Here is a 6,618-nt window from a genome sequence, read left to right as displayed (position 1 = left end):
AAAAAATACACAGGAAAATTTCAGCTACTATTTCTTCTAATATTATTTAGCCTAATTTTTCTCCTCTCTTGGGTCTCCAATGACTCAAATATTAGATATTTTATTAAAGCCCACAAATCCTCGAGACTATTATTTAAAATCTATTTTCTCTATTATTCAGATCCGATCATTTCTATCATCCTATCTTTAAGTTCACTGATTCTTAGTTCTGTCTTATGTATTCTGCTGTTGCCCAGCCATTAAAGCTTTTTATTTTGGTTATTGTATTTTCGATTTGAACTTTTCCATTTGGTTATTCTTTGTATCTTCTATTTCTTTGATATTTTCATTTTTGAATTTGTTGTAATTGCTCGTTTAGGCTTTTTTACACTGGCTGCTTTACCACATTTTACCCACCTTGTCAGATGGTTCCAACATGTGTCGGTGTGTGGGGGGGTCCTGTCTATTCGAGTTGAGATATTCCTGGTTCTTAGGATGACCAGTATTTTCACTGCATCTTGGACATTTTCAGTATTGTTATGGGACTCTGTATCTTCAGTCTTCTGTTTAGCAGCCTCCTCTGACAAGGCGCCCTCTGGTGGGGAAAGGGAGCACCGCCCAGGGGTTCACTCCAGGTGAGGGTTCGTTATTACTCCTCAGGAATGGAGTTGATGCCTCTGCTGACAGCTCTTGGCTGGGGAGGGAGAGAGGGGGAGAGGGGGAGAGGGTTGCCCCTTACTGCTCCCCATGTGGGCAAAGATAAGATCGATGTCCATCATTAGATGGCCAGAGTAACGCAGAGGACGTGGGAGGCTGGCCTGCAGAAACTGCTCAGAACCCAGGGAAAGAGGCCAGGGAAAGAGGAGGTGAGAAGAATCTGGGGACGAACTGTGGGGGAGTCCATTTTGTGAGGTGTACACGCCGCCCCCACACTGGTCATTAACATGAGAAGCAGCCAAGCCAGCGGCTTGCTCCCCGGAACATAGTTGAGGGGCTTTCTGGACTAGGACCCTGCTGCCCCGCAAGGGCCCACAGGCTTTTAACCAGCCCAGCAGATGCTGCTCCCCCTAGGAGCAGGAACTACAGAGGAGTGGTTGGAGGATGAGGTGTCCCGCCTGAGATTCTGGGATTTGAGCCCAGGACCTCCCGCACCCTAAGTGCGGCTCATGCTCCTAAACCAACAAGTCACGAGTCACGTTGTGGTTTAGTCTGCACCTGCAGGCTCCTGGTTATCTTCACTCCCATTCTCCTGTCCTGCATCACAGGTCGGTCTTCCCCACTCGCTCCCGAGTGGCCCCACAGGAGGCTTGTGTATGTTCAGCTCTAAACCCTGGAGGGGAGACTGCAGCTCTGGAGATTCCGACTCAGTTCTGTCTCCCCCTGGGCCTGAGCTCGGCTGGCCTCTTCCTCGCCCTGCAAACTGATGCCTCCAACGCAGAGGAACTTGCAGGTGCTCAAAGCATGGAGCAGAGCTGGGGCCATGGTTCCAGTATTCCTCCGTCCTCACAAGCCTTCATGTGGCTAGCTGCCACTCTTATCCACTGGTCAGGAATGGTAGACAATGAGCCTTCCTCCTCCAGGGACCTTCTAGAATCTAGAAGATAAGCTATTGTGGGCGGGGCTTAGGACCAGGTTTGGATTTTTCCAAGATATGCCCATGCCACTGGCCATGGCGGGCAAAGCTGTGGTTCCACGGACTCACAGAAGCGAGGACCAACAAAAACGACCATGCGCTCTCTCCACTGGGACTTCATGGCGCCTCTCTGCGCCCTACACACAGGTCAGCAGGGGAATGGGAGGGAGTGATTCTTTGGGTCATTTCGAATGAACTGGAGCCATAAGCAGGCTGGACTTATCCCACACAGGGGGAGCGTGTATCTAGTGGGCTCTGGAGAGAGGTGGTTCCTTGCTTCTATCCACCCTCCACCCTCCCCACCCAGGCCAGGACCACCCTGAAGGGCCCGACCCAGAGCTGTGGCTAATGGCCGGACGTCAAAAATTCCACTTTAACCCCCAGGTTGAAGGATTCCCTCACTGCCCACAACTAGCTGAGGATGGGGGGACGCAGGGTCCTCAATGTCAGGATGTGCCACACCTGCGCAGCCTCTCCCAAAGCAGGACTGCAAACGTCATTATCTTTACCTGACTAGCTCAGCATGAAACTTAATTTCAGGGCCGAGTGTTTGAGCCCCACATTGGGTGCGTAGTTCTGTCTGATAAAGACGGATACAATGAAAAGCAAGTATTTCATAAGTTAACCGTTAATACTATAGGCTACTCGTATCACAGTGCGACTTACCTGAACCCTCAAACCGTCTCTGGGTGCAGACTTCACTCTCCACCTTGAGTGAGCCAACTTAAATATCTGGACCTTCATATCAACAAGTATCTTATTTGTAGATTTAGTAAACCCAGAATGATCTGCTCTGCTACGTTACAGTTCTCCTGGGGAACATGATTCAAACCCAGAGCTTCAGGAAGTCTCCGGCGCCCACCCTTAATACTGGGGTGATGGTGAGGGGGGAATCGCCAGGAGTCGGGCTGGGACTGAGACAGGGGAGCCGCCCAGAAGGAGGCTGGGAAGCAGGGGCACTCCGGTACCTGAGTACTCCATTCCCTCAGTAAAAGGGAAATGGACATGGAGTGTTCTACTTTCCAGTTTGTGGGAGAGGGAGGAGGAGGGTATATGATTTCCATCAGCTGATTTTCTTTTGTTTTCTTTCCACCATTGGGGCTGTTACAAGGCCAGGCTCAGTGTTTGGTAGGACCAGAGACACCAGAGCGCCTGTCCCTGTTCCTCCCCTAGCTCCTTGGAACGCCAGGTTCCAGGACTGTGGCTGGTACTTAGGAGAAATTCCCCACATTTCTCCCTTCAGGGCACCCTTAGTCTCAGTAATTTTTCCGGGTGCTCTTTTTTTTTTAAGATTTTATTTGGGAATTAGGGGAGGAGAAGGGAGCAGGGGGTGGGGGACAGCGTTGGTGAATCAGGGAAGGGGAACAGACAAGTTGCTGTCCTTTTGTTCTTCAGTCTAGTTGTGGAGGACGTCGCTTCACTGGCCCATGTTNTATAGAGCGTGGTGTTACTCCACAAACTAGTTGAAGTTGTCTAGAACTTTCCTGTTCTAAAACTGGTAGGTTCGTGCCCTGGAGTCTGGGCACGCCGCATCCCCGACCTTGGCGCGTTGAATTCGTTGGGAGCGAGAGCGCCGCCAGGCCACGGTCAGTTGTCCGTCGTGAGTCTGTGGCTCCAGCAGCTCAGGGGAGCCTGAAAGTAGAGGGCAAGGAACGGCACCGGGGTGAGTGTCACTAGCTATGGCCAGTAAGGAACGCGGTGGGATCCTCGCTTAGGGTCTGAGAAGTGCCAGATTCTAAATCACCGACAACCCCTCATTTTCAAGCTCTCAGCCCTTTTTAGGGCGCGCAGGATGAAGCAAATCAGGAAGGCTTAGGGCCTCGCCGCGGGGTCAAGCTAAGGAGACCTTCATTCCCAGGTGGATGAGGGGCCCCTTGCTAGTGCCAAGACGGAAGAAAAGTTTGGGGCGTTGGAGCAGCTGCCATTTGAGAAAGAAGTGCACCCGAACCCCAGCTGTGACCTTTGAATAGGGGTTCCAGAGCTGCGAGGATCTTCTGGGGCCGAGGCCAGGCCAAGAGGGGGCTCGTTTGAAGACACGGGCCCCGGGGTCGGTGCAGAACCCCGAGATGACCAAGGATCGCCCTGGCAGGCCGGTTTGGGGAGGGCAGGGCCTCATTCTCAGGGTCCTGGACTTGTGTCCCACTTTGGGTGAAATTTTGGAGCTGGGGTCCACCATGAGAGACCTCCACACTCACCAGGGCCACACGGCCTTTCTCCCTCTGCCTTGTCACCTGCCCCTTCCTCTAGTTGCTTGGGGCTAGTGGCCCTCGGTGGGGTCGGAGGGAGTAAGGTTTTGCGGGTCTGGGGACCGGATGGGCTGCAGCTCCTCATCCCGGCAGGTTCACTTCCTCCTCCCCTTCTGGAATCAGAACCCACTGCTTCCTTCCACACTTTTCCAGGGACCAGGAAGCCGCGACTCTGCCAAGACAGGAGGGCGGAGCTGCGGGCGCAAGCTTCCAATTGCAAACGTCAGCAATGTCCCCTCACGTTGGCTCGTTGGTCTAGGGGTATGATTCTCGCTTTGGGTGCGAGAGGTCCCGGGTTCAAATCCCGGACGAGCCCAGAGGTTTCCTTTTGTTTCCAGACACTTGCATGTTTTCAGGGTGTAGGGTCCGGAGCTCCGTGGAGCTCTGGTCCAGTGAAGGCTAGTCCTTGGCACCATGCTACCAACTGTCGCTTGCTCCGTCCGGGTCGGTTACAGCCTGCTGGGCACTTCCAGGTCTGTGGCTTCCTCTTGGAACTGAGGGTAACGGGAACCCAGCCTGGCCCGGACCCTAGATGGCGGTGGGGGTGGAGACAAACTCCTCGAGGCCATGCCCGTCTCTGCGAGCGGGAGACCTGGTCTGTGTGCGCCAGGCAAATCGTAGGATCCGGGATGACCATACAACTTGGCCTGGGAGTACATTTTTGCTTTGGGTGTAAAAAGTCATAAATTCAAATCCTGGATGAGCCCACATTTTCAAGCGTCTTTTTCTTTCCTGAGGGGCTTCTCGAAGGGCCTTCCACAACCACTGGAAGGAGGGAAACTTCAGCAGAGACTGAGCATGGGGAGGAAGGGGCTATGCCTCAGTGTTGGAAGCACCAAAGGCGTGGGGTCCGCCCAGGCCTCCTGAGGCTGCGCTCTGGACACAGAGTCTCTTTTGTCCGCGCTGGAAGAACAGCAGTTTTTATCATTATTCAGGTATGGTGAGGCCAACTGATCCAGTCATTGAAAAGATGGCTTGTTACAGTTACCAAGAGGAGGGGGACATACCTTCACCAAGGGACCACAGGAAAAGCACCCGAGTCCCTCAGGAGGCAGAGGGAGTGAAGGGGAAACCTGAGCCAGAGACTTTCTTGTGGTTTCACGGAAGGTAAAACAGGTGAGGCAGGGTAAACAGGTTTAGAATGGCTAGTTTTCAAAATTTCAGCGGGCTCTGGGGCATAGGTGCTGTTTTGAATGCGCTCTTTCTGGTCTTGGGGTTATTCTGGCAGGTGGACAGTGGCCTGGAGTGTGAGAGCCACGTACATAAAAGAGCTGGTTGGGGGCTGCGGACTCTGGATTGGTTGGTTTGCGTTTGAAATACCTGCTAGTGGAGGAGTTGTTTGCTATCTCCACAAATTGGCTAACCCTGGGAGAGGCACCCAAAGCATCAGAATACAGAAAATAAAAGATATGTCTAATACAGGCAAAGACTGAGGCTTTGGTGGGAACTTCAGGGGGCCTCAATCTGGGAAGGGTTTCCTGATACCAATCCCAGAGTTGTGGGCAGGTGGGCCTCATCTCTGACCTACTGCCCCAGGTTTCTCAGCTTAAGCTTGGGTTGCGGCGCTGGGTGCCCCTTTCATGGCTCCTGAGTCGAGTTCCTGAGTGAGTGGGTCTGCTGCGCAGAACTTGGGGCCCACTGGGAAGCCCAGTGAGGCCTCTCCTGACCCTGAGGCCCGTGGAGGTCAGCTGAGATAACCAGGCTTTCTGGCTAGGGCTTCTTCTTCTGTGGCCAGAATTTTTAAGACTCCCAATCCTTAAGGAGATGAAACCACTACCACCTCCACCCCCAGGATAGCTCCTCTCCAAAGTCCTCTTCTGTGTCAGTGGCCACCCTTCCTCATGCCTCCCTCCCCACTTCCACACCAGGGTCTGCTCCCCTCTACGCCCAGCCTCAGTCCAGAGCCTGGCTAGAGCTGGGCTCAGCTGTTATTTGTCCAGTGAATGGGAAGCAGACAGTCCAAGGCAGCGCTGGGAAGGTCCCTGTGCAGAAGGTCTTATTCTCACTTCAGCTTCAAATCCTGGAGGAGTCCACAGTTTGTTGTTTCTGGTCTTTTGGGGGAACATATGAAATCCCCAGCAGAGTGGAGTGGCATCTGGGCCTGTGGGGATGGGTGGGAGACAGGCCACATGGTGGCTACATATTTCAGCTGGAACCCAGTGGCCGGATGGAGCCTGGACACTGAGGCCGAGTATCTGGGTGTGCTCAGTGGACTGGAAAACACCTTGCCCTGGGTCTCGGGCAGTGGCAGTGTGGGACATCTCCCCTGAGGGCTCCATGAATTTCCTCAACATCCTTCCTCACCCTTTTGCTTCCCACTTAAACACCCCCAATTCCTTCCTGTGTGCCTTCTGGGTTGCGGCTTGTGCTGGGATATTGGTCTTAGACTCTGGAAGGTAGGTCCCTGGGCAGGAGCCTGGTGTCACACTTGGTACTGTGGTAGCATGTCCTTCCAGTGTGAGGTGTGGGTGGGATGTGGCCCTGGAAGCCCCTCAGAGCCTGGGTGTGTGTATGTGTGGGGGGGAGTAGTCCAAACTGTCCCCAGCTTCACTCCACAGCCCAGGACCTCTGCCTTGGGATCCAGTCTTTCAGGATTCAGGGGCGGAAGTGAAGACATCCCTGGAGGGAGTGGGTCCATTCTTACCCAAACCTGCACATGGACTGGTGATGTGAGAATACTAAGGTTAATGTTGTTGGATGTGCTTGTGACATTGTGAGTATTTTAAAACAAACAAACTTTATTTGTAGAAATATTTGCAA

General features: G+C 53.3%; 1 non-coding gene across 1 annotated transcript; it reads left to right on the top strand.

The window, feature by feature from the left end:
- Window positions 1–4,102: 4,102 nt before the first annotated feature.
- On the top strand, window positions 4,103–4,174 carry TRNAP-UGG (transfer RNA proline (anticodon UGG)). The gene has a single exon. It is a non-coding gene; the product is annotated as a tRNA-Pro (tRNA).
- Window positions 4,175–6,618: the final 2,444 nt, after the last annotated feature.

The sequence above is a fragment of the Hipposideros armiger genome, unplaced genomic scaffold (assembly GCF_001890085.2).
Source record: "Hipposideros armiger isolate ML-2016 unplaced genomic scaffold, ASM189008v1 scaffold_1192, whole genome shotgun sequence".
Lineage (NCBI taxonomy): Eukaryota > Metazoa > Chordata > Mammalia > Chiroptera > Hipposideridae > Hipposideros > Hipposideros armiger.
This window is presented reverse-complemented; position numbering and strand designations above follow the sequence as displayed.